A 22,220-nucleotide genomic window follows, 5' to 3' on the forward strand; every position below is an offset into this window, starting at 1 on the left:
CAGTACAGGATACAGGGTGAGGGGTGAGCAGGGTATGGTGCAGTACTGGAGAGAGGGGTGAGAGGTGAGCAGGGTATGGTGCAGTACAGGAGAGAGGGGTTAGAGGTGAGCAGGGTATGGTGCAGTACAGGAGAGAGGGGTGAGAGGTGAGCAGGGTATGGTGCAGTACAGGATATAGGGTGAGGGGTGAGCAGGGTATGGTGCAGTACAGCAGAGAGAGGTGAGAGGTGAACAGGGTATGGTGCAGTACAGGAGAGAGAGGTGAGAAGTGAGCAGGAATGGTGCAGTACAGGAGAGAGGGGTGAGAGGTGAGCAGGATATGGTGCAGTACAGGAGAGAGGGGTGAGAGGTGAGCAGGGTATGGTGCAGTACAGGAGAGAGGGGTGAGAGGTGAGCAGGGTATGGTGCAGTACAGGATACTGGGTGAGGGGTGAGCAGGGTATGGTGCAGTACAGGAGAGAGAGGTGAGAGGTGAGCAGGGTATGGTGCAGTACAGGATACAGGGTGAGGGGTGAGCAGGGTATGGTGCAGTACAAGATACAGGGTGAGGGGTGAGCAGGGTATGGTGCAGTACAGGATACAGGGTGAGGGGTGAGCAGGGTATGGTGCAGTACAGGATACAGGGTGAGAGGTGAGCAGGGTATCGTGCAGTACAGGAGAGATAGGTGAGAGGTGAGCCGGGTATAGTGCAGTACAGGATACAGGGTGAGGGGTGAGCAGGGTATGGTGCAGTGCAGGATACAGGGTGAGGAGTGAGCAGGGTATGGTGCAGTACAGGATACAGGGTGAGGGATGAGCAGGGTATGGTGCAGTACAGGATACAGGGTGAGACGTGAGCAGGGTATGGTGCAGTACAGGATACAGAGTGAGGGGTGAGCAGGGTATGGTGCAGTACAGGATACAGGGTGAGGGGTGAGCAGGGTATGGTGCAGTACAGGATACAGGGTGAGAGGTGAGCAGGGTATGGTGCAGTACAGGAGAGAGAGGTGAGAGGTGAGCAGGGTATGGTGCAGTACAGGATACAGGGTGAGAGGTGAGCAGGGTATGGTGCAGTGCAGGATACAGGGTGAGGGGTGAGCAGGGTATTGTGCAGTACAGGATACAGGGTGAGAGGTGACTAGGGTATGGTGCAGTACAGAATACAGGGTGAGGGGTGAGCAGGGTATGGTACAGTACAGTAGAGAGGGGTGAGAGGTGAGCAGGGTATGGTGCAGTACAGGATACAGGGTGAGGGGTGAGCAGGGTATGGTGCAGTACTGGAGAGAGAGGTGAGAGGTGAGCAGGATATGGTGCAGTACAGGATACAGGGTGAGAGGTGAGCAGGGTATGGTGCAGTACAGGATAGAGGGTGAGGGGTGAGCAGGTTATGGTGCAGTACAGGATAGAGGGTGAGGGGTGAGCAGGCTATGGTGCAGTACAGGATACAGGGTGAGAGGTGAGCAGGTTATGGTGCAGTACAGGATACAGGGTGAGGGGTGAGCAGTGTATTGTGCAGTACAGGATACAGGGTGAGGGTTGAGCAGGGTATGGTGCAGTACAGGATACAGGGTGAGAGGTGAGCAGGGTATCGTGCAGTACAGGAGAGAGAGGTGAGAGGTGAGCCGGGTATAGTGCAGTACAGGATACAAAGTGAGGGGTGAGCAGGGTATGGTGCAGTACAGGATACAGGGTGAGAGGTGAGCAGGGTATGGTGCAGTACAGGATACAGGGTGAGAGGTGAGCAGGGTAGGTGCAGTACAGGATACAGGGTGAGAGGTGAGCAGGGTATGGTGCAGTGCAGGATACAGGGTGAGGGGTGAGCAGCGTATGGTGCAGTACAGGAGAGAGGGGTGAGAGGTGAGCAGGGTATGGTGCAGTACAGGATACAGGGTGAGGGGTGAGCAGGGTATGGTGCAGTACAGGAGAGAGAGGTTAGAGGTGAGCAGGGTATGGTGCAGTAAAGGATACAGGGTGAGGGGTGAGCAGGGTATGGTGCAGTACAGGAGAGAGAGGTTAGAGGTGAGCAGGGTATGGTGCAGTAAAGGATACAGGGTGAGGGGTGAGCAGGGTATGGTGCAGTACAGGATACAGGGTGAGGGGTGAGCAGGGTATGGTGCAGTACAGGAGAGAGAGGTGAGAGGTGAGCAGGGTATGGTGCAGTATAGGAGAGAGAGGTGAGAAGTGAGCAGGATATGGTGCAGTACAGGAGAGAGGGGTGAGAGGTGAGCAGGGTATGGTGCAGTACAGGAGAGAGGGGTGAGAGGTGAGCAGGGTATGGTGCAGTATAGGAGAGAGTGGTGAGAGGTGAGCAGGGTATGGTGCAGTACAGGATACAGGGTGAGGGGTGAGCAGGGTATGGTGCAGTACAGGATACAGGGTGAGGGGTGAGCAGGGTATGGTGCAGTACAGGAGAGAGAGGTGAGAGGTGAGCAGGGTATGGTGCAGTACAGGAGAGAGAGGTGAGAGGTGAGCAGGGTATGGTGCAGTACAGGAGAGAGGGGTGAGAGGTGAGCAGGGTATGGTGCAGTACAGGACACAGGGTGAGGGGTGAGCAGGGTATGGTGCAGTAGAGGAGAGAGAGGTGAGAGGTGAGCAGGGTATGGTGCAGTACCGGAGTGAGAGGTGAGCACAGTATGGTGCAGTACAGGAGAGAGGGGTGAGAGGTGAGCAGGGTATGGTGCAGTACAAGATACAGGGTGAGGGGTGAGCAGGGTCTGGTGCAGTACAGGATACAGGGTGAGGGGTGAGCAGGGTATGGTGCAGTACAGGATACAGGGTGAGGGGTGAGCAGGGTATGGTGCAGTACAGGAGAGAGAGGTGAGAGGTGAGCAGGGTATGGTGCAGTGCAGGATACAGGGTGAGGGGTGAGCAGGGTATGGTGCAGTACAGGAGAGAGAGGTGAGAGGTGAGCAGGGTATGGTGCAGTACAGGCGAGAGAGGTGAGAAGTGAGCAGGATATGGTGCAGTACAGGAGAGAGGGGTGAGAGGTGAGCAGGGTATGGTGCAGTACAGGAGAGAGGGGTGAGAGATGAGCAGGGTATGGTGCAGTACAGGAGAGAGGGGTGAGAGGTGAGCAGGGTATGGTGTAGTACAGGATATAGGGTGAGGGGTGAGCAGGGTATGGTGCAGTACAGGAGAGAGAGGTGAGAAGTGAGCAGGAATGGTGCAGTACAGGAGAGAGGGGTGAGAGGTGAGCAGGGTATGGTGCAGTACAGGAGAGAGGGGTGAGAGGTGAGCAGGGTATGGTGCAGTACAGGAGAGAGGGGTGAGAGTTGAGCAGGGTATGATGCAGTACAGGATACAGGGTGTGGGGTGAGCAGGGTATGGTGCAGTACAGGAGAGAGAGGTGAGAGGTGAGAAGGGTATGGTGCAGTACAGGATACAGGGTGAGGGGTGAGCAGGGTATGGTGCAGTACAGGATACAGGGTGAGGGGTGAGCAGGGTATGGTGCAGTGCAGGATACAGGGTGAGGAGTGAGCAGGGTATGGTGCAGTACAGGATACAGGGTGAGGGATGAGCAGGGTATGGTGCAGTGCAGGATACAGGGTGAGGGGTGAGCAGGGTATGGTGCAGTAGAGGAGAGAGAGGTGAGAGGTGAGCAGGGTATGGTGCAGTACAGGATACAGAGTGAGGGGTGAGCAGGGTATGCTGCAGTACAGGATACAGGGTGAGGGGTGAGCAGGGTATGGTGCAGTACAGGATACAGGGTGAGAGGTGAGCAGGGTATGGTGCAGTACAGGATACAGGGTGAGGGGTGAGCAGGGTACTGTGCAGTACAGGATACAGGGTGAGAGGTGACTAGGGTATGGTGCATGACAGGATACAGGGTGAGGGGTGAGCAGGGTATGGTGCAGTCCAGTAGAGAGGGGTGAGAGGTGAGCAGGGTATGGTGCAGTACAGGATACAGGGTGAGGGATGAGCAGGGTATGGTGCAGTACAGGAGAGAGAGGTGAGAGGTGAGCAGGGTATGGTGCAGTACAGGATAGAGGGTGAGGGGTGAGCAGGCTATGGTGCAGTACAGGATACAGGGTGAGAGGTGAGCAGGTTATGGTGCAGTACAGGATACAGGGTGAGGGGTGAGCAGAGTATGGTGCAGTACAGGATACAGGGTGAGGGGTGAGCAGGGTATGGTGCAGTACAGGGTGCAGGGTGAGGTGTGAGCCAGGTATGGTGCAGTACAGGAGAGAGGTGGGAGGTGAGCAGGGTATGGTGCAGTCGAGGATACAGGGTGAGAGGTGAGCAGGGTATGGTGCAGTACAGGAGAGAGAGGTGAGAGGTGAGCAGGGTATGGTGCAGTAAAGGATACAGGGTGAGGGGTGAGCAGGGTATGGTGCAGTACAGGAGAGAGAGGTTAGAGGTGAGCAGGGTATGGTGCAGTAAAGGATACAGGGTGAGGGGTGAGCAGGGTATGGTGCAGTACAGGATACAGGGTGAGGGGTGAGCAGGGTATGGTGCAGTACAGGAGAGAGAGGTGAGAGGTGAGCAGGGTATGGTGCAGTATAGGAGAGAGAGGTGAGAAGTGAGCAGGATATGGTGCAGTACAGGAGAGAGGGGTGAGAGGTGAGCAGGGTATGGTGCAGTACAGGAGAGAGGGGTGAGAGGTGAGCAGGGTATGGTGCAGTATAGGAGAGAGTGGTGAGAGGTGAGCAGGGTATGGTGCAGTACAGGATACAGGGTGAGGGGTGAGCAGGGTATGGTGCAGTACAGGATACAGGGTGAGGGGTGAGCAGGGTATGGTGCAGTACAGGAGAGAGAGGTGAGAGGTGAGCAGGGTATGGTGCAGTACAGGAGAGAGAGGTGAGAGGTGAGCAGGGTATGGTGCAGTACAGGAGAGAGGGGTGAGAGGTGAGCAGGGTATGGTGCAGTACAGGACACAGGGTGAGGGGTGAGCAGGGTATGGTGCAGTAGAGGAGAGAGAGGTTAGAGGTGAGCAGGGTATGGTGCAGTAAAGGATGCAGGGTGAGTGGTGAGCAGGGTATGGTGCAGTACAGGATACAGGGTGAGAGGTGAGCAGGGTATGGTGCAGTACAGGAGTGAGAGGTGAGCACAGTATGGTGCAGTACAGGAGAGAGGGGTGAGAGGTGAGCAGGGTATGGTGCAGTACAGGAGAGAGGGGTGAGAGGTGAGCAGGGTATGGTGCAGTACAAGATACAGGGTGAGGGGTGAGCAGGGTCTGGTGCAGTACAAGATACAGGGTGAGGGGTGAGCAGGGTATGGTGCAGTACAGGATACAGGGTGAGGGGTGAGCAGGGTATGGTGCAGTACAGGAGAGAGAGGTGAGAGGTGAGCAGGGTATGGTGCAGTGCAGGATACAGGGTGAGGGGTGAGCAGGGTATGGTGCAGTACAGGATACAGGGTGAGGGGTGAGCAGGGTACTGTGCAGTACAGGATACAGGGTGAGAGGTGACTAGGGTATGGTGCATGACAGGATACAGGGTGAGGGGTGAGCAGGGTATGGTGCAGTCCAGTAGAGAGGGGTGAGAGGTGAGCAGGGTATGGTGCAGTACAGGATACAGGGTGAGGGATGAGCAGGGTATGGTGCAGTACAGGAGAGAGAGGTGAGAGGTGAGCAGGGTATGGTGCAGTACAGGATAGAGGGTGAGGGGTGAGCAGGCTATGGTGCAGTACAGGATACAGGGTGAGAGGTGAGCAGGTTATGGTGCAGTACAGGATACAGGGTGAGGGGTGAGCAGAGTATGGTGCAGTACAGGATACAGGGTGAGGGGTGAGCAGGGTATGGTGCAGTACAGGGTGCAGGGTGAGGTGTGAGCCAGGTATGGTGCAGTACAGGAGAGAGGTGAGAGGTGAGCAGGGTATGGTGCAGTCGAGGATACAGGGTGAGAGGTGAGCAGGGTATGGTGCAGTACAGGAGAGAGAGGTGAGAGGTGAGCAGGGTATGGTGCAGTAAAGGATACAGGGTGAGGGGTGAGCAGGGTATGGTGCAGTACAGGAGAGAGAGGTTAGAGGTGAGCAGGGTATGGTGCAGTAAAGGATACAGGGTGAGGGGTGAGCAGGGTATGGTGCAGTACAGGATACAGGGTGAGGGGTGAGCAGGGTATGGTGCAGTACAGGAGAGAGAGGTGAGAGGTGAGCAGGGTATGGTGCAGTATAGGAGAGAGAGGTGAGAAGTGAGCAGGATATGGTGCAGTACAGGAGAGAGGGGTGAGAGGTGAGCAGGGTATGGTGCAGTACAGGAGAGAGGGGTGAGAGGTGAGCAGGGTATGGTGCAGTATTAGAGAGAGTGGTGAGAGGTGAGCAGGGTATGGTGCAGTACAGGATACAGGGTGAGGGGTGAGCAGGGTATGGTGCACTACAGGATACAGGGTGAGGGGTGAGCAGGGTATGGTGCAGTACAGGAGAGAGAGGTGAGAGGTGAGCAGGGTATGGTGCAGTACAGGAGAGAGAGGTGAGAGGTGAGCAGGGTATGGTGCAGTACAGGAGAGAGGGGTGAGAGGTGAGCAGGGTATGGTGCAGTACAGGACACAGGGTGAGGGGTGAGCAGGGTATGGTGCAGTAGAGGAGAGAGAGGTTAGAGGTGAGCAGGGTATGGTGCAGTAAAGGATGCAGGGTGAGTGGTGAGCAGGGTATGGTGCAGTACAGGATACAGGGTGAGAGGTGAGCAGGGTATGGTGCAGTACAGGAGTGAGAGGTGAGCACAGTATGGTGCAGTACAGGAGAGAGGGGTGAGAGGTGAGCAGGGTATGGTGCAGTACAGGAGAGAGGGGTGAGAGGTGAGCAGGGTATGGTGCAGTACAAGATACAGGGTGAGGGGTGAGCAGGGTCTGGTGCAGTACAGGATACAGGGTGAGGGGTGAGCAGGGTATGGTGCAGTACAGGATACAGGGTGAGGGGTGAGCAGGGTATGGTGCAGTACAGGAGAGAGAGGTGAGAGGTGAGCAGGGTATGGTGCAGTGCAGGATACAGGGTGAGGGGTGAGCAGGGTATGGTGCAGTACAGGAGAGAGAGGTGAGAGGTGAGCAGGGTATGGTGCAGTACAGGAGAGAGGGGTGAGAGATGAGCAGGGTATGGTGCAGTACAGGAGAGAGGGGTGAGAGGTGAGCAGGGTATGGTGTAGTACAGGATATAGGGTGAGGGGTGAGCAGGGTATGGCGCAGTACAGGAGAGAGAGGTGAGAGGTGAGCAGGGTATGGTGCATTACAGGATACAGGGTGAGGGGTGAGCAGGGTATGGTGCAGTACAGGAGAGAGAGGTGAGAAGTGAGCAGGAATGGTGCAGTACAGGAGAGAGGGGTGAGAGGTGAGCAGGGTATGGTGCAGTACAGGAGAGAGGGGTGAGAGGTGAGCAGGGTATGGTGCAGTACAGGAGAGAGAGGTGAGCAGGGTATGATGCAGTACAGGATACAGGGTGTGGGGTGAGCAGGGTATGGTGCAGTACAGGAGAGAGAGGTGAGAGGTGAGCAGGGTATGGTGCAGTACAGGATACAGGGTGAGGGGTGAGCAGGGTATGGTGCAGTACAGGATACAGGGTGAGGGGTGAGCAGGGTATGGTGCAGTGCAGGATACAGGGTGAGGAGTGAGCAGGGTATGGTGCAGTACAGGATACAGGGTGAGGGATGAGCAGGGTATGGTGCAGTGCAGGATACAGGGTGAGGGGTGAGCAGGGTATGGTGCAGTAGAGGAGAGAGAGGTGAGAGGTGAGCAGGGTATGGTGCAGTACAGGATACAGAGTGAGGGGTGAGCAGGGTATGCTGCAGTACAGGATACAGGGTGAGGGGTGAGCAGGGTATGGTGCAGTACAGGATACAGGGTGAGAGGTGAGCAGGGTATGGTGCAGTACAGGATACAGGGTGAGGGGTGAGCAGGGTACTGTGCAGTACAGGATACAGGGTGAGAGGTGACTAGGGTATGGTGCATGACAGGATACAGGGTGAGGGGTGAGCAGGGTATGGTGCAGTCCAGTAGAGAGGGGTGAGAGGTGAGCAGGGTATGGTGCAGTACAGGATACAGGGTGAGGGATGAGCAGGGTATGGTGCAGTACAGGAGAGAGAGGTGAGAGGTGAGCAGGGTATGGTGCAGTACAGGATAGAGGGTGAGGGGTGAGCAGGCTATGGTGCAGTACAGGATAGAGGGTGAGAGGTGAGCAGGTTATGGTGCAGTACAGGATACAGGGTGAGGGGTGAGCAGAGTATGGTGCAGTATTGGATACAGGGTGAGGGGTGAGCAGGGTATGGTGCAGTACAGGAGAGAGAGGTGAGAGGTGAGCAGGGTATGGTGCAGTATAGGAGAGAGAGGTGAGAAGTGAGCAGGATATGGTGCAGTACAGGAGAGAGGGGTGAGAGGTGAGCAGGGTATGGTGCAGTACAGGAGAGAGAGGTGAGAGGTGAGAGGTGAGCACGGTATGGTGCAGTACAGGAGAGAGGGGTGAGAGGTGAGCAGGGTATGGTGCAGTACAGGAGAGAGGGGTGAGAGGTGTGCAGGGTATGGTGCAGTACAGGATACAGGGTGAGGGGTGAGCAGAGTATGGTGCAGTACAGGATGCAGGGTGAGGGGTGAGCAGGGTATGGTGCAGTACAGGATACAGGGTGGCGTGAGCAGGCTATGGTGCAGTACAGGAGAGAGTGGTGAGAGGTGAGCAGGGTATGGTGCAGTACAGGATACAGGGTGAGGGGTGAGCAGGGTATGGTGCAGTACAGAATAGAGAGGTGAGAGGTGAGCAGGGTATGGTGCAGTACAGGAGAGAGGAATGAGAGGTGAGCAGGGTATGGTGCAGTACAGGAGAGAGGGGTGAGAGGTGAGCAGGGTATGGTGCAGTACACGAGAGAGGGGTGAGAGTTGAGCAGGGTATGGTGCAGTACAGGATACAGGGTGAGAGGTGAGCAGGGTATGGTGTAGTACAGGATATAGGGTGAGGGGTGAGCAGGGTATGGCGCAGTACAGGAGAGAGAGGTGAGAGGTGAGCAGGGTATGGTGCATTACAGGATACAGGGTGAGGGGTGAGCAGGGTATGATGCAGTACAGGAGAGAGAGGTGAGAAGTGAGCAGGAATGGTGCAGTACAGGAGAGAGGGGTGAATGGTGAGCAGGGTATGGTGCAGTACAGGAGAGAGGGGTGAGAGGTGAGCAGGGTATGGTGCAGTACAGGATACAGGGTGTGGGGTGAGCAGGGTATGGTGCAGTACAGGAGAGAGAGGTGAGAGGTGAGCAGGGTATGGTGCAGTACAGGATACAGGGTGAGGGGTGAGCAGGGTATGGTGCAGTACAGGATACAGGGTGAGGGGTGAGCAGGGTATGGTGCAGTACAGGATACAGGGTGAGGGGTGAGCAGGGTATGGTGCAGTGCAGGATACAGGGTGAGGAGTGAGCAGGGTATGGTGCAGTACAGGATACAGGGTGAGGGATGAGCAGGGTATGGTGCAGTACAGGATACAGAGTGAGAGGTGAGCAGGGTATGGTGCAGTACAGGATACAGGGTTAGGGGTGAGCAGGGTATGGTGCAGTGCAGGATACAGGGTGAGGGGTGAGCAGGGTATGGTGCAGTAGAGGAGAGAGAGGTGAGAGGTGAGCAGGGTATGGTGCAGTACAGGATACAGAGTGAGGGGTGAGCAGGGTATGCTGCAGTACAGGATACAGGGTGAGGGGTGAGCAGGGTATGGTGCAGTACAGGATACAGGGTGAGAGGTGAGCAGGGTATGGTGCAGTACAGGATACAGGGTGAGGGGTGAGCAGGGTACTGTGCTGTACAGGATACAGGGTGAGAGGTGACTAGGGTATGGTGCAGTACAGGATACAGGGTGAGGGGTGAGCAGGGTATGGTGCAGTCCAGTAGAGAGGGGTGAGAGGTGAGCAGGGTATGGTGCAGTACAGGATACAGGGTGAGGGGTGAGCAGGGTATGGTGCAGTACAGGAGAGAGAGGTGAGAGGTGAGCAGGGTATGGTGCAGTACAGGATAGAGGGTGAGGGGTGAGCAGGCTATGGTGCAGTACAGGATACAGGGTGAGAGGTGAGCAGGTTATGGTGCAGTACAGGATACAGGGTGAGGGGTGAGCAGAGTATGGTGCAGTACAGGATACAGGGTGAGAGGTGAGCAGGGTATGGTGCAGTCCAGTAGAGAGGGGTGAGAGGTGAGCAGGGTATGGTGCAGTACAGGATACAGGGTGAGGGGTGAGCAGGGTATGGTGCAGTCCAGTAGAGAGGGGTGAGAGGTGAGCAGGGTATGGTGCAGTACAGGATACAGGGTGAGGGGTGAGCAGGGTATGGTGCAGTACAGGAGAGAGAGGTGAGAGGTGAGCAGGGTATGGTGCAGTACAGGATACAGGGTGAGGGGTGAGCAGGGTATGGTGCAGTACAGGATACAGGGTGAGAGGTGAGCAGGGTATGGTGCAGTACAGGATACAGGGTGAGGTGTGAGCCGGGTATGGTGCAGTACAGGAGAGAGGTGAGAGGTGAGCAGGGTATGGTGCAGTCGAGGATACAGGGTGAGAGGTGAGCAGGGTATGGTGCAGTACAGGAGAGAGAGGTGAGAGTTGAGAGGTGAGCACGGTATGGTGCAGTACAGAAGAGAGGGGTGAGAGGTGAGCAGGGTATGGTGCAGTACACGAGAGAGGGGTGAGAGTTGAGCAGGGTATGGTGCAGTACAGGATACAGGGTGAGAGGTGAGCAGGGTATGGTGCAGTACAGGATACAGGGTGAGAGGTGAGCAGGCTATGGTGCAGTACAGGATACAGGGTGAGAGGTGAGCAGGTTATGGTGCAGTACAGGATACAGGGTGAGGGGTGAGCAGAGTATGGTGCAGTACAGGATACAGGGTGAGGGGTGAGCAGGGTATGGTGCAGTACAGGGTGCAGGGTGAGGTGTGAGCCAGGTATGGTGCAGTACAGGAGAGAGGTGAGAGGTGAGCAGGGTATGGTGCAGTCGAGGATACAGGGTGAGAGGTGAGCAGGGTATGGTGCAGTACAGGAGAGAGAGGTGAGAGGTGAGCAGGGTATGGTGCAGTAAAGGATACAGGGTGAGGGGTGAGCAGGGTATGGTGCAGTACAGGAGAGAGAGGTTAGAGGTGAGCAGGGTATGGTGCAGTAAAGGATACAGGGTGAGGGGTGAGCAGGGTATGGTGCAGTACAGGATACAGGGTGAGGGGTGAGCAGGGTATGGTGCAGTACAGGAGAGAGAGGTGAGAGGTGAGCAGGGTATGGTGCAGTATAGGAGAGAGAGGTGAGAAGTGAGCAGGATATGGTGCAGTACAGGAGAGAGGGGTGAGAGGTGAGCAGGGTATGGTGCAGTACAGGAGAGAGGGGTGAGAGGTGAGCAGGGTATGGTGCAGTATTAGAGAGAGTGGTGAGAGGTGAGCAGGGTATGGTGCAGTACAGGATACAGGGTGAGGGGTGAGCAGGGTATGGTGCACTACAGGATACAGGGTGAGGGGTGAGCAGGGTATGGTGCAGTACAGGAGAGAGAGGTGAGAGGTGAGCAGGGTATGGTGCAGTACAGGAGAGAGAGGTGAGAGGTGAGCAGGGTATGGTGCAGTACAGGAGAGAGGGGTGAGAGGTGAGCAGGGTATGGTGCAGTACAGGACACAGGGTGAGGGGTGAGCAGGGTATGGTGCAGTAGAGGAGAGAGAGGTTAGAGGTGAGCAGGGTATGGTGCAGTAAAGGATGCAGGGTGAGTGGTGAGCAGGGTATGGTGCAGTACAGGATACAGGGTGAGAGGTGAGCAGGGTATGGTGCAGTACAGGAGTGAGAGGTGAGCACAGTATGGTGCAGTACAGGAGAGAGGGGTGAGAGGTGAGCAGGGTATGGTGCAGTACAGGAGAGAGGGGTGAGAGGTGAGCAGGGTATGGTGCAGTACAAGATACAGGGTGAGGGGTGAGCAGGGTCTGGTGCAGTACAGGATACAGGGTGAGGGGTGAGCAGGGTATGGTGCAGTACAGGATACAGGGTGAGGGGTGAGCAGGGTATGGTGCAGTACAGGAGAGAGAGGTGAGAGGTGAGCAGGGTATGGTGCAGTGCAGGATACAGGGTGAGGGGTGAGCAGGGTATGGTGCAGTACAGGAGAGAGAGGTGAGAGGTGAGCAGGGTATGGTGCAGTACAGGAGAGAGGGGTGAGAGATGAGCAGGGTATGGTGCAGTACAGGAGAGAGGGGTGAGAGGTGAGCAGGGTATGGTGTAGTACAGGATATAGGGTGAGGGGTGAGCAGGGTATGGCGCAGTACAGGAGAGAGAGGTGAGAGGTGAGCAGGGTATGGTGCATTACAGGATACAGGGTGAGGGGTGAGCAGGGTATGGTGCAGTACAGGAGAGAGAGGTGAGAAGTGAGCAGGAATGGTGCAGTACAGGAGAGAGGGGTGAGAGGTGAGCAGGGTATGGTGCAGTACAGGAGAGAGGGGTGAGAGGTGAGCAGGGTATGGTGCAGTACAGGAGAGAGGGGTGAGAGGTGAGCAGGGTATGATGCAGTACAGGATACAGGGTGTGGGGTGAGCAGGGTATGGTGCAGTACAGGAGAGAGAGGTGAGAGGTGAGCAGGGTATGGTGCAGTACAGGATACAGGGTGAGGGGTGAGCAGGGTATGGTGCAGTACAGGATACAGGGTGAGGGGTGAGCAGGGTATGGTGCAGTGCAGGATACAGGGTGAGGAGTGAGCAGGGTATGGTGCAGTACAGGATACAGGGTGAGGGATGAGCAGGGTATGGTGCAGTGCAGGATACAGGGTGAGGGGTGAGCAGGGTATGGTGCAGTAGAGGAGAGAGAGGTGAGAGGTGAGCAGGGTATGGTGCAGTACAGGATACAGAGTGAGGGGTGAGCAGGGTATGCTGCAGTACAGGATACAGGGTGAGGGGTGAGCAGGGTATGGTGCAGTACAGGATACAGGGTGAGAGGTGAGCAGGGTATGGTGCAGTACAGGATACAGGGTGAGGGGTGAGCAGGGTACTGTGCAGTACAGGATACAGGGTGAGAGGTGACTAGGGTATGGTGCATGACAGGATACAGGGTGAGGGGTGAGCAGGGTATGGTGCAGTCCAGTAGAGAGGGGTGAGAGGTGAGCAGGGTATGGTGCAGTACAGGATACAGGGTGAGGGATGAGCAGGGTATGGTGCAGTACAGGAGAGGGAGGTGAGAGGTGAGCAGGGTATGGTGCAGTACAGGATAGAGGGTGAGGGGTGAGCAGGCTATGGTGCAGTACAGGATAGAGGGTGAGAGGTGAGCAGGTTATGGTGCAGTACAGGATACAGGGTGAGGGGTGAGCAGAGTATGGTGCAGTATTGGATACAGGGTGAGGGGTGAGCAGGGTATGGTGCAGTACAGGAGAGAGAGGTGAGAGGTGAGCAGGGTATGGTGCAGTATAGGAGAGAGAGGTGAGAAGTGAGCAGGATATGGTGCAGTACAGGAGAGAGGGGTGAGAGGTGAGCAGGGTATGGTGCAGTACAGGAGAGAGAGGTGAGAGGTGAGAGGTGAGCACGGTATGGTGCAGTACAGGAGAGAGGGGTGAGAGGTGAGCAGGGTATGGTGCAGTACAGGAGAGAGGGGTGAGAGGTGTGCAGGGTATGGTGCAGTACAGGATACAGGGTGAGGGGTGAGCAGAGTATGGTGCAGTACAGGATGCAGGGTGAGGGGTGAGCAGGGTATGGTGCAGTACAGGATACAGGGTGGCGTGAGCAGGCTATGGTGCAGTACAGGAGAGAGTGGTGAGAGGTGAGCAGGGTATGGTGCAGTACAGGATACAGGGTGAGGGGTGAGCAGGGTATGGTGCAGTACAGAATAGAGAGGTGAGAGGTGAGCAGGGTATGGTGCAGTACAGGAGAGAGGAATGAGAGGTGAGCAGGGTATGGTGCAGTACAGGAGAGAGGGGTGAGAGGTGAGCAGGGTATGGTGCAGTACACGAGAGAGGGGTGAGAGTTGAGCAGGGTATGGTGCAGTACAGGATACAGGGTGAGAGGTGAGCAGGGTATGGTGTAGTACAGGATATAGGGTGAGGGGTGAGCAGGGTATGGCGCAGTACAGGAGAGAGAGGTGAGAGGTGAGCAGGGTATGGTGCATTACAGGATACAGGGTGAGGGGTGAGCAGGGTATGATGCAGTACAGGAGAGAGAGGTGAGAAGTGAGCAGGAATGGTGCAGTACAGGAGAGAGGGGTGAATGGTGAGCAGGGTATGGTGCAGTACAGGAGAGAGGGGTGAGAGGTGAGCAGGGTATGGTGCAGTACAGGAGAGAGGGGTGAGAGGTGAGCAGGGTATGGTGCAGTACAGGATACAGGGTGTGGGGTGAGCAGGGTATGGTGCAGTACAGGAGAGAGAGGTGAGAGGTGAGCAGGGTATGGTGCAGTACAGGATACAGGGTGAGGGGTGAGCAGGGTATGGTGCAGTACAGGATACAGGGTGAGGGGTGAGCAGGGTATGGTGCAGTACAGGATACAGGGTGAGGGGTGAGCAGGGTATGGTGCAGTGCAGGATACAGGGTGAGGAGTGAGCAGGGTATGGTGCAGTACAGGATACAGGGTGAGGGATGAGCAGGGTATGGTGCAGTACAGGATACAGAGTGAGAGGTGAGCAGGGTATGGTGCAGTACAGGATACAGGGTTAGGGGTGAGCAGGGTATGGTGCAGTGCAGGATACAGGGTGAGGGGTGAGCAGGGTATGGTGCAGTAGAGGAGAGAGAGGTGAGAGGTGAGCAGGGTATGGTGCAGTACAGGATACAGAGTGAGGGGTGAGCAGGGTATGCTGCAGTACAGGATACAGGGTGAGGGGTGAGCAGGGTATGGTGCAGTACAGGATACAGGGTGAGAGGTGAGCAGGGTATGGTGCAGTACAGGATACAGGGTGAGGGGTGAGCAGGGTACTGTGCTGTACAGGATACAGGGTGAGAGGTGACTAGGGTATGGTGCAGTACAGGATACAGGGTGAGGGGTGAGCAGGGTATGGTGCAGTCCAGTAGAGAGGGGTGAGAGGTGAGCAGGGTATGGTGCAGTACAGGATACAGGGTGAGGGGTGAGCAGGGTATGGTGCAGTACAGGAGAGAGAGGTGAGAGGTGAGCAGGGTATGGTGCAGTACAGGATAGAGGGTGAGGGGTGAGCAGGCTATGGTGCAGTACAGGATACAGGGTGAGAGGTGAGCAGGTTATGGTGCAGTACAGGATACAGGGTGAGGGGTGAGCAGAGTATGGTGCAGTACAGGATACAGGGTGAGAGGTGAGCAGGGTATGGTGCAGTCCAGTAGAGAGGGGTGAGAGGTGAGCAGGGTATGGTGCAGTACAGGATACAGGGTGAGGGGTGAGCAGGGTATGGTGCAGTCCAGTAGAGAGGGGTGAGAGGTGAGCAGGGTATGGTGCAGTACAGGATACAGGGTGAGGGGTGAGCAGGGTATGGTGCAGTACAGGAGAGAGAGGTGAGAGGTGAGCAGGGTATGGTGCAGTACAGGATACAGGGTGAGGGGTGAGCAGGGTATGGTGCAGTACAGGATACAGGGTGAGAGGTGAGCAGGGTATGGTGCAGTACAGGATACAGGGTGAGGTGTGAGCCGGGTATGGTGCAGTACAGGAGAGAGGTGAGAGGTGAGCAGGGTATGGTGCAGTCGAGGATACAGGGTGAGAGGTGAGCAGGGTATGGTGCAGTACAGGAGAGAGAGGTGAGAGTTGAGAGGTGAGCACGGTATGGTGCAGTACAGAAGAGAGGGGTGAGAGGTGAGCAGGGTATGGTGCAGTACACGAGAGAGGGGTGAGAGTTGAGCAGGGTATGGTGCAGTACAGGATACAGGGTGAGAGGTGAGCAGGGTATGGTGCAGTACAGGATACAGGGTGAGAGGTGAGCAGAGTATGGTGCAGTACAGGAGAGAGAGGTTAGAGGTGAGCAGGGTATGGTGCAGTAAAGGATACAGGGTGAGGGGTGAGCAGGGTATGGTGCAGTACAGGATACAGGGTGAGGGGTGAGCAGGGTATGGTGCAGTACAGGATAGAGAGGTGAGAGGTGAGCAGGGTATGGTGCAGTGCAGCAGAGAGGAATGAGAGGTGAGCAGGGTATGGTGCAGTACAGGAGAGAGGGGTGAGAGGTGAGCAGGGTATGGTGCAGTACACGAGAGAGGGGTGAGAGTTGAGCAGGGTATGGTGCAGTACAGGATACAGGGTGAGAGGTGAGCAGGGTATGGTGCAGTACAGGATACAGGGTGAGGGGTGAGCAGGGTATGGTGCAGTACAGGATAAAGGGTGAGGGGTGAGCTGGGTATGGTGCAGTACAGGATACAGGGTGAGGGGTGAGCAGCGTATGGTGCAGTACAGGAGAGAAGTGACAGGTGAGAAGGGTATGGTGCAGTACAGGATACAGGGTGAGAGCTGAGCAGCGTATGGTGCAGTACAGGAGAGAGAGGTGAGAGGTGAGCAGGGTATGGTGCAGTACAGGAGAGAGGAATGAGAGGTGAGCAGGGTATGGTGCAGTACAGGAGAGAGGGGTGAGAGGTGAGCAGGGTATGGTGCAGTACACGAGAGAGGGGTGAGAGTTGAGCAGGGTATGGTGCAGTACAGGATACAGGGTGAGAGGTGAGCAGGGTATGGTGCAGTACAGGATACAGGGTGAGAGGTGAGCAGAGTATGGTGCAGTACAGGAGAGAGAGGTTAGAGGTGAGCAGGGTATGGTGCAGTAAAGGATACAGGGTGAGGGGTGAGCAGGGTATGGTGCAGTACAGGATACAGGGTGAGGGGTGAGCAGGGTATGGTGCAGTACAGGAGAGAGAGGTGAGAGGTGAGCAGGGTATGGTGCAGTACAGGAGAGAGGGGTGAGAGGTGAGCAGGGTATGGTGCAGTACAGGAGAGAGGGGTTAGAGGTGAGCAGGGTATGGTGCAGTACAGGAGAGAGAGGTTAGAGGTGAGCAGGGTATGGTGCAGTAAAGAATACGGGGTGAGGGGTGAGCAGGGTATGGTGCAGTACAGGAGAGAGAGGTGAGAGGTGAGCAGGATATGGTGCAGTACAGGATACAGGGTGAGGGGTGAGCAGGGTATGGTGCAGTACAGGATACAGGGTGAGGGGTGAGCAGGGTATGGTGCAGTACAGAATACAGGGTGAGGGGTGAGCAGGGTATGGTGCAGTACAGGATACAGGGTGAGAGATGAGCAGGGTATCGTGCAGTACAGGAGAGATAGGTGAGAGGTGAGCCGGGTATTGTGCAGTACAGGATACAGGGTGAGGGGTGAGCAGGGTATGGTGCAGTGCAGGATACAGGGTGAGGAGTGAGCAGGGTATGGTGCAGTACAGGATACAGGGTGAGGGATGAGCAGGGTATGGTGCAGTACAGGATACAGGGTGAGAGGTGAGCAGGGTATGGTGCAGTACAGGATACAGAGTGAGGGGTGAGCAGGGTATGGTGCAGTACAGGATACAGGGTGAGGGGTGAGCAGGGTATGGTGCAGTACAGGATACAGGGTGAGAGGTGAGCAGGGTATGGTGCAGTACAGGAGAGAGAGGTGAGAGGTGAGCAGGGTATGGTGCAGTACAGGATACAGGGTGAGAGGTGAGCAGGGTATGGTGCAGTACAGGATACAGGGTGAGGGGTGAGCAGGGTATGGTACAGTACAGTAGAGAGGGGTGAGAGGTGAGCAGGGTATGGTGCAGTACAGGATACAGGGTGAGGGGTGAGCAGGGTATGGTGCAGTACTGGAGAGAGGGTGAGGGGTGAGCAGGCTATGGTGCAGTACAGGATACAGGGTGAGACGTGAGCAGGTTATGGTGCAGTACAGGATACAGGGTGAGGGGTGAGCAGGGTATTGTGCAGTACAGGATACAGGGTGAGGGGTGAGCAGGGTATGGTGCAGTACAGGATACAGGGTGAGAGGTGAGCAGGGTATCGTGCAGTACAGGAGAGAGAGGTGAGAGGTGAGCCGGGTATAGTGCAGTACAGGATACAAAGTGAGGGGTGAGCAGGGTATGGTGCAGTACAGGATACAGGGTGAGAGGTGAGCAGGGTATGGTGCAGTACAGGATACAGGGTGAGAGGTGAGCAGGGTACGGTGCAGTGCAGGATACAGGGTGAGAGGTGAGCAGGGTATGGTGCAGTGCAGGATACAGGGTGAGGGGTGAGCAGGGGATGGTGCAGTACAGGAGAGAGGGGTGAGGTGAGCAGGGTATGGTGCAGTACAGGATACAGGGTGAGGGGTGAGCAGGGTATGGTGCAGTACAGGAGAGAGAGGTTAGAGGTGAGCAGGGTATGGTGCAGTAAAGGATACAGGGTGAGGGGTGAGCAGGGTATGGTGCAGTACAGGACAGAGAGGTTAGAGGTGAGCAGGGTATGGTGCAGTAACGGATACAGGGTGAGGGGTGAGCAGGGTATGGTGCAGTACAGGATACAGGGTGAGGGGTGAGCAGGGTATGGTGCAGTACAGGAGAGAGAGGTGAGAGGTGAGCAGGGTATGGTGCAGTACAGGAGAGAGAGGTGAGAGGTGAGCAGGGTATGGTGCAGTACAGGAGAGAGAGGTGAGAAGTGAGCAGGATATGGTGCAGTACAGGAGAGAGGGGTGAGAGGTGAGCAGGGTATGGTGCATTACAGGCCAGAGGGGTGAGAGGTGAGCAGGGTATGGTGCAGTATAGGAGAGAGTGGTGAGAGGTGAGCAGGGTATGGTGCAGTACAGGATACAGGGCGAGGGGTGAGCAGGGTATGGTGCAGTAGAGGATACAGGGTGAGGGGTGAGCAGGGTATGGTGCAGTACAGGACAGAGAGGTTAGAGGTGAGCAGGGTATGGTGCAGTAACGGATACAGGGTGAGGGGTGAGCAGGGTATGGTGCAGTACAGGATACAGGGTGAGGGGTGAGCAGGGTATGGTGCAGTACAGGAGAGAGAGGTGAGAGGTGAGCAGGGTATGGTGCAGTACAGGAGAGAGAGGTGAGAGGTGAGCAGGGTATGGTGCAGTATAGGAGAGAGTGGTGAGAGGTGAGCAGGGTATGGTGCAGTACAGGATACAGGGCGAGGGGTGAGCAGGGTATGGTGCAGTAGAGGATACAGGGTGAGGGGTGAGCAGGGTATGGTGCAGTACAGGATACAGGGTGAGAGGTGAGCAGGGTATGGTGCAGTACAGGAGTGAGAGGTGAGAGGTGAGCACAGTATGGTGCAGTACAGGAGAGAGGGGTGAGAGGTGAGCAGGGTATGGTGCAGTAGAGGATACAGGGTGAGGGGTGAGCAGGGTATGGTGCAGTACAGGAAACAGGGTGAGAGGTGAGCAGGGTATGGTGCAGTACAGGAGTGAGAGGTGAGAGGTGAGCACAGTATGGTGCAGTACAGGAGAGGGGTGAGAGGTGAGCAGGGTATGGTGCAGTAGAGGATACAGGGTGAGGGGTGAGCAGGGTATGGTGCAGTACAGGAAACAGGGTGAGAGGTGAGCAGGGTATGGTGCAGTACAGGAGAGAGAGGTGAGAGGTGAGCAGGGTATGGTGCAGTACAGGAGAGAGGGGTGAGAGGTGAGCAGGGTATGGTGCAGTACAGGATACAGGGTGTGGGGTGAGCAGGGTATGGTGCAGTACAGGATACAGGGTGAGAGGTGAGCAGGGTATGGTGCAGTACAGGAGTGAGAGGTGAGAGGTGAGCACAGTATGGTGCAGTACAGGAGAGAGGGGTGAGAGGTGAGCAGGGTATGGTGCAGTACAAGATACAGGGTGAGGGGTGAGCAGGGTCTGGTGCAGTACAGGAGAGAGAGGTGAGAGGTGAGCAGGGTATGGTGCAGTACAGGAGAGAGAGGTGAGAGGTGAGCAGGGTATGGTGCAGTACAGGAGAGAGGGGTGAGAGGTGAGCAGGGTATGGTGCAGTACAGGACACAGGGTGAGGGGTGAGCAGGGTATGGTGCAGTAGAGGAGAGAGAGGTTAGAGGTGAGCAGGGTATGGTGCAGTAAAGGATACAGGGTGAGTGGTGAGCAGGGTATGGTGCAGTACAGGATACAGGGTGAGAGGTGAGCAGGGTATGGTGCAGTACAGGAGTGAGAGGTGAGCACAGTATGGTGCAATACAGGAGAGAGGGGTGAGAGGTGAGCAGGGTATGGTGCAGTACAGGAGAGAGGGGTGAGAGGTGAGCAGGGTATGGTGCAGTACAAGATACAGGGTGAGGGGTGAGCAGGGTCTGGTGCAGTACAGGATACACGGTGAGGGGTGAGCAGGGTATGGTGCAGTACAGGATACAGGGTGAGGGGTGAGCAGGGTATGGTGCAGTACAGGAGAGAGAGGTGAGAGGTGAGCAGGGTATGGTGCAGTACAGGCGAGAGAGGTGAGAAGTGAGCAGGATATGGTGCAGTGCAGGAGAGAGGGGTGAGAGGTGAGCAGGGTATGGTGCAGTACAGGAGAGAGGGGTGAGAGATGAGCAGGGTATGGTGCAGTACAGGAGAGAGGGGTGAGAGGTGAGCAGGGTATGGTGTAGTACAGGATATAGGGTGAGGGGTGAGCAGGGTATGGCGCAGTACAGGAGAGAGAGGTGAGAGGTGAGCAGGGTATGGTGCATTACAGGATACAGGGTGAGGGGTGAGCAGGGTATGGTGCAGTACAGGAGAGAGAGGTGAGAAGTGAGCAGGAATGGTGCAGTACAGGAGAGAGGGGTGAGAGGTGAGCAGGGTATGGTGCAGTACAGGAGAGAGGGGTGAGAGGTGAGCAGGGTATGGTGCAGTACAGGAGAGAGGGGTGAGAGGTGAGCAGGGTATGATGCAGTACAGGATACAGGGTGTAGGGTGAGCAGGGTATGGTGCAGTACAGGAGAGAGAGGTGAGAGGTGAGCAGGGTATGGTGCAGTACAGGATACAGGGTGAGGGGTGAGCAGGGTATGGTGCAGTACAGGATACAGGGTGAGGGGTGAGCAGGGTATGGTGCAGTGCAGGATACAGGGTGAGGAGTGAGCAGGGTATGGTGCAGTACAGGATACAGGGTGAGGGATGAGCAGGGTATGGTGCAGTGCAGGATACAGGGTGAGGGGTGAGCAGGGTATGGTGCAGTAGAGGAGAGAGAGGTGAGAGGTGAGCAGGGTATGGTGCAGTACAGGATACAGAGTGAGGGGTGAGCAGGGTATGCTGCAGTACAGGATACAGGGTGAGGGGTGAGCAGGGTATGGTGCAGTACAGGATACAGGGTGAGAGGTGAGCAGGGTATGGTGCAGTACAGGATACAGGGTGAGGGGTGAGCAGGGTACTGTGCAGTACAGGATACAGGGTGAGAGGTGACTAGGGTATGGTGCATGACAGGATACAGGGTGAGGGGTGAGCAGGGTATGGTGCAGTCCAGTAGAGAGGGGTGAGAGGTGAGCAGGGTATGGTGCAGTACAGGATACAGGGTGAGGGATGAGCAGGGTATGGTGCAGTACAGGAGAGGGAGGTGAGAGGTGAGCAGGGTATGGTGCAGTACAGGATAGAGGGTGAGGGGTGAGCAGGCTATGGTGCAGTACAGGATACAGGGTGAGAGGTGAGCAGGTTATGGTGCAGTACAGGATACAGGGTGAGGGGTGAGCAGAGTATGGTGCAGTACAGGATACAGGGTGAGGGGTGAGCAGGGTATGGTGCAGTACAGGATACAGGGTGAGGTGTGAGCCAGGTATGGTGCAGTACAGGAGAGAGGTGAGAGGTGAGCAGGGTATGCTGCAGTCGAGGATACAGGGTGAGAGGTGAGCAGGGTATGGTGCAGTACAGGAGAGAGAGGTGAGAGGTGAGAGGTGAGCACGGTATGGTGCAGTACAGGAGAGAGGGGTGAGAGGTGAGCAGGGTATGGTGCAGTACAGGAGAGAGGGGTGAGAGGTGTGCAGGGTATGGTGCAGTACAGGATACAGGGTGAGGGGTGAGCAGGGTATGGTGCAGTACAGGATGCAGGGTGAGGGGTGAGCAGGGTATGGTGCAGTACAGGATACAGGGTGGGGTGAGCAGGCTATGGTGCAGTACAGGAGAGAGTGGTGAGAGGTGAGCAGGGTATGGTGCAGTACAGGATACAGGGTGAGGGGTGAGCAGGGTATGGTGCAGTACAGGATAGAGAGGTGAGAGGTGAGCAGGGTATGGTGCAGTACAGGAGAGAGGAATGAGAGGTGAGCAGGGTATGGTGCAGTACAGGAGAGAGGGGTGAGAGGTGAGCAGGGTATGGTGCAGTACACGAGAGAGGGGTGAGAGTTGAGCAGGGTGTGGTGCAGTACAGGATACAGGGTGAGAGGTGAGCAGGGTATGGTGTAGTACAGGATATAGGGTGAGGGGTGAGCAGGGTATGGCGCAGTACAGGAGAGAGAGGTGAGCAGGGTATGGTGCATTACAGGATACAGGGTGAGGGGTGAGCAGGGTATGATGCAGTACAGGAGAGAGAGGTGAGAAG

Source organism: Pristiophorus japonicus, chromosome 9 (assembly GCF_044704955.1).
Source record: "Pristiophorus japonicus isolate sPriJap1 chromosome 9, sPriJap1.hap1, whole genome shotgun sequence".
NCBI lineage: Eukaryota > Metazoa > Chordata > Chondrichthyes > Pristiophoridae > Pristiophorus > Pristiophorus japonicus.